Raw genomic sequence first — 10,587 nt, forward strand, 5'->3', positions numbered from 1 at the left:
TCACATATTTAGGCCCAGGCACCCAGGCAGAGGAGAGAGGTCCCATAACAGAGATTCAGGCTTCATGTCAGCAGAGAATCAGTCTTCATGTCATAGCAGAGAATCAGGCTTCACGTCACCCACCACTGGAACAGGCCACTGTCACATATTTAGGCCCCGGCACCCAGACAGAGGAGAGAGGTCCCGTAACAGAGAATCTGGCTTCATGTCAGCACAGAATCAGTCTTCATGTCATAGCAGAGAATCAGGCTTCACGTCACCCACCACTGGAACAGGCCACTGTCACATATTTAGGCCCAGGCACCCAGGCAGAGGAGAGAGGTCCCATAACAGAGATTCAGGCTTCATGTCAGCAGAGAATCAGTCTTCATGTCATAGCAGAGAATCAGGCTTCACGTCACCCACCACTGGAACAGGCCACTGTCACATATTTAGGCCCAGGCACCCAGGCAGAGGAGAGAGGTCCCATAACAGAGATTCAGGCTTCATGTCAGCAGAGAATCAGTCTTCATGTCATAGCAGAGAATCAGGCTTCACGTCACCCACCACTGGAACAGGCCACTGTCACATATTTAGGCCCAGGCACCCAGGCAGAGGAGAGAGGTCCCATAACAGAGATTCAGGCTTCATGTCAGCAGAGAATCAGTCTTCATGTCATAGCAGAGAATCAGGCTTCACGTCACCCACCACTGGAACAGGCCACTGTCACATATTTAGGCCCAGGCACCCAGACAGAGGAGAGAGGTCCCGTAACAGAGAATCTGGCTTCATGTCAGCACAGAATCAGTCTTCATGTCATAGCAGAGAATCAGGCTTCACGTCACCCACCACTGGAACAGGCAACTGTCACACATTTAGGCCCTGGCACCCAGACAGAGGAGAGAGGTCCCGTAACAGAGAATCTGGCTTCATGTCAGCACAGAATCAGTCTTCATGTCATAGCAGAGAATCAGGCTTCACGTCACCCACCACTGGAACAGGCCACTGTCACATATTTAGGCCCAGGCACCCAGGCAGAGGAGAGAGGTCCCATAACAGAGATTCAGGCTTCATGTCAGCAGAGAATCAGTCTTCATGTCATAGCAGAGAATCAGGCTTCACGTCACCCACCACTGGAACAGGCCACTGTCACATATTTAGGCCCAGGCACCCAGGCAGAGGAGAGAGGTTCCGTAACAGAGAATCTGGCTTCATGTCAGCACAGAATCAGTCTTCATGTCATAGCAGAGAATCAGGCTTCACGTCACCCACCACTGGAACAGGCCACTGTCACATATTTAGGCCCAGGCAGAGGAGAGAGGTCCCATAACAGAGATTCAGGCTTCATGTCAGCAGAGAATCAGTCTTCATGTCATAGCAGAGAATCAGGCTTCACGTCACCCACCACTGGAACAGGCCACTGTCACATATTTAGGCCCCGGCACCCAGACAGAGGAGAGAGGTCCTGTAACAGAGAATCTGGCTTCATGTCAGCACAGAATCAGTCTACATGTCATAGCAGAGAATCAGGCTTCACGTCACCCACCACTGGAACAGGCCACTGTCACATATTTAGGCCCAGGCACCCAGGCAGAGGAGAGAGGTCGCGTAACAGAGAATCTGGCTTCATGTCAGCACAGAATCAGTCTTCATGTCATAGCAGAGAATCAGGCTTCACGTCACCCACCACTGGAACAGGCCACTGTCACACATTTAGGCCCCGGCACCCAGACAGAGGAGAGGTTCATTCAACTTTGGGTTGCCCCGCAATATAATGGTAAAATGAAAATAAAAATAGGATTGAATGAGGAAGTGCCCTGGAGTACAATAATATATTGTTAAGGGGAGGTAGTTAATGTCTAATCTGCACAAGGGATGGACAGGTCCTGTGCGATCCATGCCTGGTTCATTTTTATGAACGTCAGCTTGTCCACATTGGCTATAGACAGGCGGCTGCGTTTCTCTGTAATGACGCCACCTGCCGTGCTGAATACACGTTCAGACAAAACGCTGGCCGCCGGGCAGGCCAGCACCTCCAAGGCATAAAAGGCTAGCTCTGGCCACGTGGACAATTTGGAGACCCAGAAGTTGAATGGGGCCGAACCATCAGTCAGTACTTGGAGGGGTGGCACAGGTACTGTTCCACCATGTTAGTGAAATGTTGCCTCCTGCTAACACGTTTCGTATCAGGTGGTGGTGCAGTTAGCTGTGGCGTGGTGACAAAACTTTTCCACATCTCTGACATGGTAACCCTGCCCTCAGAGGAGCTGGCCGTGACACAGCTGCGTTGGCGACCTCTTGCTCCTCCTCTGCCTCCGCCTTGGGCTTCCACTGGTTCCCCTGTGACATTTGGGAATGCTCTCAGTAGCGCGTCTACCAACGTGCGCTTGTACTCGCGCATCTTCCTATCACGCTCTAGTGTAGGAAGTAAGGTGGGCACATTGTCTTTGTACCGGGGATCCAGCAGGGTGGCAACCCAGTAGTCCGCACAGGTTAAAATGTGGGCAACTCTGCTGTCGTTGCGCAGGCACTGCAGTATGTAGTCGCTCATGTGTGCCAGGCTGCCCAGAGGTAAGGACAAGCTGTCCTCTGTGTGAGGCGTATCGTCATCGTCCTGTGTTTCCCCCCAGCCACGCACCAGTGATGGGCCCGAGCTGCTTTAGGTGCCACCCCGCTGTGAACATGCTTCATCCTCATCCTCCTCCACCTCCTCCTCATCCTCGTCCTCCTCGTCCTCCAGTAGTGGGCCCTGTCTGGCCACATTTGTACCTGGCCTCTGGTGTTGCAAAAAACCTCCCTCTGAGTCACTTCGAAGAGACTGGCCTGAAAGTGCTAAAAATGACCCCTCTTCCTCCTCTTCCTCCTGGGCCACCTCCTCTTCCATCATCGCCCTAAGTGTTTTCTCAAGGAGACATAGAAGTGGTATTGTAACGCTGATAACGGCGTCATCGCCACTGGCCATGTTGGTGGAGTACTCGAAACAGCGCAACAGGGCACACAGGTCTCGCATGGAGGCCCAGTCATTGGTGGTGAAGTGGTGCTGTTCCGCAGTGCGACTGACCTGTGCGTGCTGCAGCTGAAACTCCACTATGGCCTGCTGCTGCTCGCACAGTCTGTCCAGCATGTGCAAGGTGGAGTTCCACCTGGTGGGCACATCGCATATGAGGCGGTGAGCGGGAAGGCCGAAGTTGCGCTGTAGCGCAGACAGGCGTGCAGCAGCAGGGTGTGAACGCCGGAAGCGCGAACAGACGGCCCGCACTTTATGCAGCAGGTCTGACATGTCGGGGTAGTTGCGAATGAACTTCTACACCACCAAATTCAGCACATGCGCCAGGCAAGGGATGTGCGTCAAACTGGCTAGTCCCAGAGCTGCAACGAGATTTCGCCCATTATCGCACACCACCAGGCCGGGCTTGAGGCTCACCGGCAGCAACCACTCGTCGGTCTGTTGTTCTATACCCCGCCACAACTCCTGTGCGGTGTGGGGCCTGTCCCCCAAACATATGAGTTTCACAATGGCCTGCTGACTTTTACCCCGGGCTGTGCTGAAGTTGGTGGTGAAGGTGTGTGGCTGACTGGATGAGCAGGTGGAAGAAGAGGAGGAGGAAGCTGAGTAGGAGGAGGAGGAGACAGGAGGCAAAGAATGTTGACCTGCGATCCTTGGCGGCGGAAGGACGTGCGCCAAATAGCTCTCCGCCTGGGGCCCAGCCGCCACTACATTTATCCAGTGTGCAGTTAGGGAGATATAGCGTCCCTGGCCGTGCTTACTGGTCCACGTATCTGTGGTTAGGTGGACCTTGCCACAGATGGCGTTGTGCAGTGCACACTTGATTTTATCGGACACTTGGTTGTGCAGGGAAGGCACGGCTCTCTTGGAGAAGTAGTGGCGGCTGGGAACAACATACTGTGGGACAGCAAGCGACATGAGCTGTTTGAAGCTGTCTGTGTCCACCAGCCTAAATGACAGCATTTCATAGGCCAGTAGTTTAGAAATGCTGGCATTCAGGGCCAGGGATCGAGGGTAGCTAGGTGGGAATTTACGCTTTCTCTCAAATGTTTGTGAGATGGAGAGCTGAACGCTGCCGTGTGACATGGTTGAGATGCTTGGTGACGCAGGTGGTGGTGTTGGTGGTACATCCCATGTTTGCTGGGCGGCAGGTGCCAACGTTCCTCCAGAGGCGGAGGAAGAGGCCGAGGCTGCAGCAGCAGAAGAGGCCGGGGCGGCAGCAGCAGAGGAGATAGCAGGGGGAGCCTGAGTGACTTCCTTGTTTTTAAGGTGTTTACTCCACTGCAGTTCATGCTTTGCATGCAGGTGCCTGGTCATGCAGGTTGTGCTAAGGTTCAGAACGTTAATGCCTCGCTTCAGGCTCTGATGGCACAGCGTGCAAACCACTCGGGTCTTGTCTTCAGCACATTGTTTGAAGAAGTGCCATGCCAGGGAACTCCTTGAAGCTGCCTTTGGGGTGCTCGGTCCCAGATGGCGGCGGTCAGTAGCAGGCGGAGTCTCTTGGCGGCGGGTGTTCTGATTTTGCCCACTGCTCCCTCTTTTGCTACGCTGTTGGCTCGGTCTCACCACTGCCTCTTCCTCCGAACTGTGAAAGTCAGTGGCACAACCTTCATTCCATGTGGGGTCTAGGACCTCATCGTCCCCTGCATCGTCTTCCACCCTGTCTTGATCCCTGACCTCCTGTTCAGTCTGCACACTGCAGAAAGACGCAGCAGTTGGCACCTGTGTTTCGTCATCATCAGAGACGTGCTGAGGTGGTATTCCCATGTCATCATCATCAGGAAACATAAGTGGTTGTGCGTTAGTGCATTCTATCTCTTCCACCCCTGGGGAAGGTCTAGGTGGATGCCCTTGGGAAACCCTGGCAGCAGAGTCTTCAAACAGCACAAGAGACTGCTGCATAACTTGAGGCTCAGACAGTTTCCCTGATATGCAAGGGGGTGATGTGACAGACTGATGGGCTTGGTTTTTATGCGCCATCTGTGCGCTTTCTGCAGAAGACTGGATGGGAGATAATGTGAACGTGCTGGATGCACTGTCGGCCACCCAATTGACTAATGCCTGTACCTGCTCAGGCCTTACCATCCTTAGAACGGCATTGGGCCCCACCAAATATCCCTGTAAATTCTGGCGGCTACTAGGACCTGAGGTAGTTGGTACACTAGGACGTGTGGCTGTGGCAGAACGGCAACGTCCTCTCCCAGCACCAGAGGGTCCACTAACACCACCCCGACCATGTCCACGTCCGCGTCCGCGTCCCTTATTAGATGTTTTCCTCATTGTTCCCGTTCACCACAATTTTGAAAATGGCAAATTTGGGAATACTTTTTCAACCCAGAACAAAAACTGTGCTTTTACGGTTACTACAAATAATTTGACCAGCTGTGTGACAGGTATACCTTTAATCACAGAATTAGACTTGTATCTGCACTGTAGCGTGTGTGTTAAGTTTTTCAGAATGACACTATCAGCACCGTGAATCTAATATACCCTTTTTGGGATAGATTTAAAGTAGGCCTGATATAGCAGAAACTACCAATTTAGAAAATGGCAAATTTGGGAATACTTTTTCAACCCAGAACAAAAACTGTGCTTTTACAGTCACTACAAATAATTTGACCAGCTAAAACAGTACTGATTTAGAGGAATATAAATGTCAGGGCTATTTTTTAGGTGCTGTGTGACAGGTATACCTTTAATCACAGAATTAGACTTGTATCTGCACTGTAGCGTGTGTGTTTAGTTTTTCAGAATGACACTATCAGCACCTTGAATCTAATATACCCTTTTTGGGATAGATTTAAAGTAGGCCTGATATAGCAGAAACTACCAATTTAGAAAATGGCAAATTTGGGAATACTTTTTCAACCCAGAACAAAAACTGTGCTTTTACGGTCACTACAAATAATTTGACCAGCTAAAACAGTACTGATTTTCAGGAATATAAATGTCAGGCCTATTTTTTAGGCGCTGTGTGACAGGTATACCTTTAATCACAGAATTAGACTTGTATCTGCACTGTAGCGTGTGTGTTAAGTTTTTCAGAATGACACTATCAGCACCGTGAATCTAATATACCCTTTTTGGGATAGATTTAAAGTAGGCCTGATATAGCAGAAACTACCAATTTAGAAAATGGCAAATTTGGGAATACTTTTTCAACCCAGAACAAAAACTGTGCTTTTACGGTCACTACAAATAATTTGACCAGCTAAAACAGTACTGATTTAGAGGAATATAAATGTCAGGCCTATTTTTTAGGCGCTGTGTGACAGGTATACCTTTAATCTTAGAATTAGACTTGTATCTGCACTGTAGCGTGTGTGTTAAGTTTTTCAGAATGACACTATCAGCACCTTGAATCTAATATACCCTTTTTGGGATAGATTTAAAGTAGGCCTGATATAGCAGAAACTACCAATTTAGAAAATGGCAAATTTGGGAATACTTTTTCAACCCAGAACAAAAACTGTGCTTTTACGGTCACTACAAATAATTTGACCAGCTAAAACAGTACTGATTTGGAGGAATTGTCACGGAACCATGAACCAGACGTACAACAAGAGATAAGTGAAAATAAGAAGGCTTTATTGAAAATAAAGCTGTAAAGCAAAAAGTCCAAATGGATGGTGAAACCGAGCAGAGTCTTTGCGAAGCCAGAGGTCAGGAACCAGAAGGGTAGTCAGACGAAGCCAGGATCAGGAACCAGCAGGGTAGTCAGACGAAGCCAGGATCAGGAACCAGCAGGGTAGTCAGACGAAGCCAGGATCAGGAACCAGCAGGGTAGTCAGACGAAGCCAGGATCAGGAACCAGAAGCAGCAGCAGTCTTAGAAGCATGTGAACACAAGAGGACCAAGCAAGGAACTGAAGCCACAGACCTCCTATATATATGAGCTAGGCATCCAGCTCGTCCCAGGGGAAGGAGGAGCCGCAGGGTGGAAGGCTACAAGAAACCCAGAAACCAAGATGGCCGCCAGCACATGTCAAACGAAGGAGAGCAGCAAGCAGGTAAGACCATGACAGTACCTCCCCCTCAAGGGCCCCTCCTCCGCGGAGCACAAAACGGTTTCTGAGGGAAGCGTGCGTGGAAGGCACGGAGCAAGGCAGGAGCATGGACATCTGCGGAGGGAACCCAGGAACGCTCCTCTGGACCATAACCACGCCAATGGACCAAAAACTGCAACCGACCGCGGACCAGGCGTGAGTCCAGGATATTGCTCACCTCATATTCCTCACGATTGCCCACTTGGACCGGACGAGGCCGAGGAACCGAGGAAGTGAAACGATTACACACCAGTGGCTTCAACAGGGAGACATGAAACACGTTGGAGATCCGCATGCCAGGAGGAAGCGCAAGGGCATAGGCTACCGGGTTTACCCTGCGAAGCACTCGGAAGGGACCAACAAAGCGAGGCGCCAGCTTGGGAGTGGGCACTCAAAGGTTGAGGTTGCGGGTGGACAACCATACACGGTCTCCGACCTGGTAGGAAGGAGCAGGCGCTCGTCTGCGATCAGCCTGGAGTCTCTGGCGCTGCGCAGAGACCTCAAGGGACTTCTGGATCTGTACCCAAGAAGCACGTAGGTCGGAAAGGTGATCCTCCACAGCCAGAATATCCTGGGGAGAGAATACCTCCGGTAACACGGCAGGTTGGAACCCATAATTGGCCATGAAGGGAGACGTCCCAGAGGAAGAGTTCACCGCTGTGTTCCTGGCAAACTCAGCCCAAGGCAGGAGGTCAACCCAATTGTCTTGGTGATCGGAGACATAGCAACGAAGGAATTGCTCCAAGGCCTGATTGGATCGTTCTGCGGCCCCATTGGACTGAGGGTGGTAGGCCGAGGAGAAGGAGAGATGAATCCCCAACTGGGAGCAAAAGGCGCGCCAGAACCTGGACACAAACTGACTCCCCCGATCCGACACAATCTCCTTAGGCAAACCGTGCAACCGGAAGACCTCCCTGGCAAAAATCGTGGCCAACTCTTGTGCAGAGGGTAACTTCTTGAGAGGAACACAGTGGCACATTTTGGAAAACCGATCCACAATCATGAGAATGACCGTATGGCCTCGGGATGCAGGGAGGTCCACAATGAAATCCATCCCCAGGTGTGACCATGGGCGCTCCCCGGTGGCTATGGGTTGCAGAAGGCCCAACGGAAGGTGCCGAGGGGACTTACTCTGGGCACAAACGGAGCATGCCGCTACATATGCGGCGATGTCGGAACGTAGGGAAGGCCACCAGAACAGACGTGAAACAGCCCAGACAAGCTGATTCTTTCCAGGATGCCCCGCGGTCTTGGAGTTATGGTAGGTTCGCAAGAACCGAGTGCGCAACTCCTCAGGCACAAAACATCTGCCGTTGGGTCTCCCAGAGGGAGCACCAGATTGAGCCGCCAAAATCTGCTCACCCAGGGGAGAGGTCAGGCTGGTGCGAATGGCGGCCAGGATCTGATTCGGAGGTATGACCGAAGTCGGAATCGACTCCTCCCTGGACAGCTCGGAGTACTGCCGTGATAAGGCATCCGCCCTGATGTTCTTGGAACCGGGTAGGTAGGAGACCACGTAATTAAAACGTGACAAGAACAGAGCCCATCTGGCCTGACGTGGTGTCAATCTCTTGGCCTCAGAAAGGTAGGTCAGATTCTTGTGGTCCGTCAGGATGAGAACCGGAACCACCGAACCCTCGAGCAAGTGCCTCCATTCTTTAAGGGCCTGCACGATGGCCAATAACTCCCTGTCACCAATCTGATAGTTGCACTCCGCGGAAGACAGTTTCCGGGAGTAAAACCAACAAGGAAGCAGAGGACCCTCTGGTGTTCTACGCTGAGACAGAAGGGCGCCTACTCCCGTCTCAGACGCGTCCACCTCGAGGACAAAGGGCAACCCAGGGTTGGGATGCGACAGAATCGGAGCCGACACAAAGGCGGACTTTAGGGCCTCAAAAGCTCGGATGGCCTCGAGCGGCCAGACCTGGGAATTACTGCCCTTCCTGGTCAGATCCGTGAGAGGCTTGGCCAGCATGGAAAAGTCCCTGATGAACTTCCGATAATAATTGGCGAAGCCCAAAAAGCGCTGCAGGGAACGAAGACCATTGGGCTGGGGCCACTGTAAGACAGCCGAAACCTTCTCAGGATCCATGGAGAACCCCTCAGCGGAAATGATGTAACCTAAGAAGGTTACCTGGGATCGGTGAAATTCGCATTTCTCAAGCTTACCGAACAGCTTGTTCTCTCGTAACCGTTGCAACACTCGTCTGACATCCAGAATGTGGGCCTCCATGGATTCAGAATATACCAAGATGTCATCCAAATAGACTACCACACACTGCTGCAACAGGTCACGGAAAACATCGTTGATGAATTCCTGAAAGACTGCGGGCGCATTGCACAACCCAAAGGGCATAACCAAGGATTCGTAATGACCGGTCCTGGTGTTAAACGCGGTCTTCCACTCATCGCCCGCCTTGATCCTTACCAGGTTATATGCCGCCCTCAGGTCGAGTTTGGTAAAGACCGTGGCCCCTTTAAGGCGATCGAACAGCTCGGAAATCAAGGGTATCGGGTAAGCGTTCTTGATCGTGATGCGATTGAGACCCCTGTAATCGATGCAAGGCCTCAACTCACCGCCCTTCTTTTTCACAAAGAAAAATCCAGCCCCTGCCGGGGACGAAGATTTGCGAATGTGTCCGCGTGAAAGCGCCTCCCTCACGTACTCCTCCATGGCCTCATTCTCCGCTACCGACAGTGGATAGACTTTGCCACGAGGAGGAACGGCACCAGATTGTAACTCTATGGCACAATCGTATGGGCGGTGCGGAGGTAGGGCAACCGCGCGCACCTTATCGAATACATCCCGGTACTCCTCGTATTCAGGAGGCAACAGAGAGTCTGAGGAAGTACACAGCAACTTGACAGACCCATGGATGCAACTAGCCCCACACTGCGGTGACCACAAGAGGATCTCGACCGATCTCCAATCGAAAGTCGGATTATGCTTCTGGAGCCAGGGGTACCCCAAGACCACCGAGTAGTGTGGAGACGAAATAACCTGGAGGCAGACCGACTCTCTGTGAACGGCACCAATGGCTATCCCCACTGGAAGGGTCTCATGAGTCACGTGTGGCGGCAGAAGGGGTCTGCCGTCTATCGCCTCAAGAGCCAGTGGAGAACCTCGAGCCTGCAGAGGAATGGAATTGGCGGCAGCGAACACACTATCAATGAACAAACCACCAGCACCAGAGTCCACCAACGCCTGGGTCGTCACCGAGCCCCCGACCCAGGAGAGGACAACAGTGATCAGTGGTTTGTCAACACGGGAAACCGGGGACGAGGAGACTCCACCCAAGATCTGCCCCCGACAGGATCTCAGGGTACGAGCGTTTCCCGGACGGTTCGGACATGCCAACCGAAAATGCCCACCGAGACCACAGTACATGCATCGGCCCTCGCGTCTCCGGAGTGCCCTCTCCCCCTCGGACAGGCGAGCAAACCCCAGCTGCATGGGTTCACCCCCAGACAAGTCATCCCCAGGAGGCGTGGGAGGAGAGGGAGGCACGGGTGGGACAGCAAACGTAGGCACCAATCTGTTAGAAGACCTCCGCAG

This window comes from Bufo bufo, chromosome 2 (assembly GCF_905171765.1).
Source record: "Bufo bufo chromosome 2, aBufBuf1.1, whole genome shotgun sequence".
Classification (NCBI taxonomy): domain Eukaryota; kingdom Metazoa; phylum Chordata; class Amphibia; order Anura; family Bufonidae; genus Bufo; species Bufo bufo.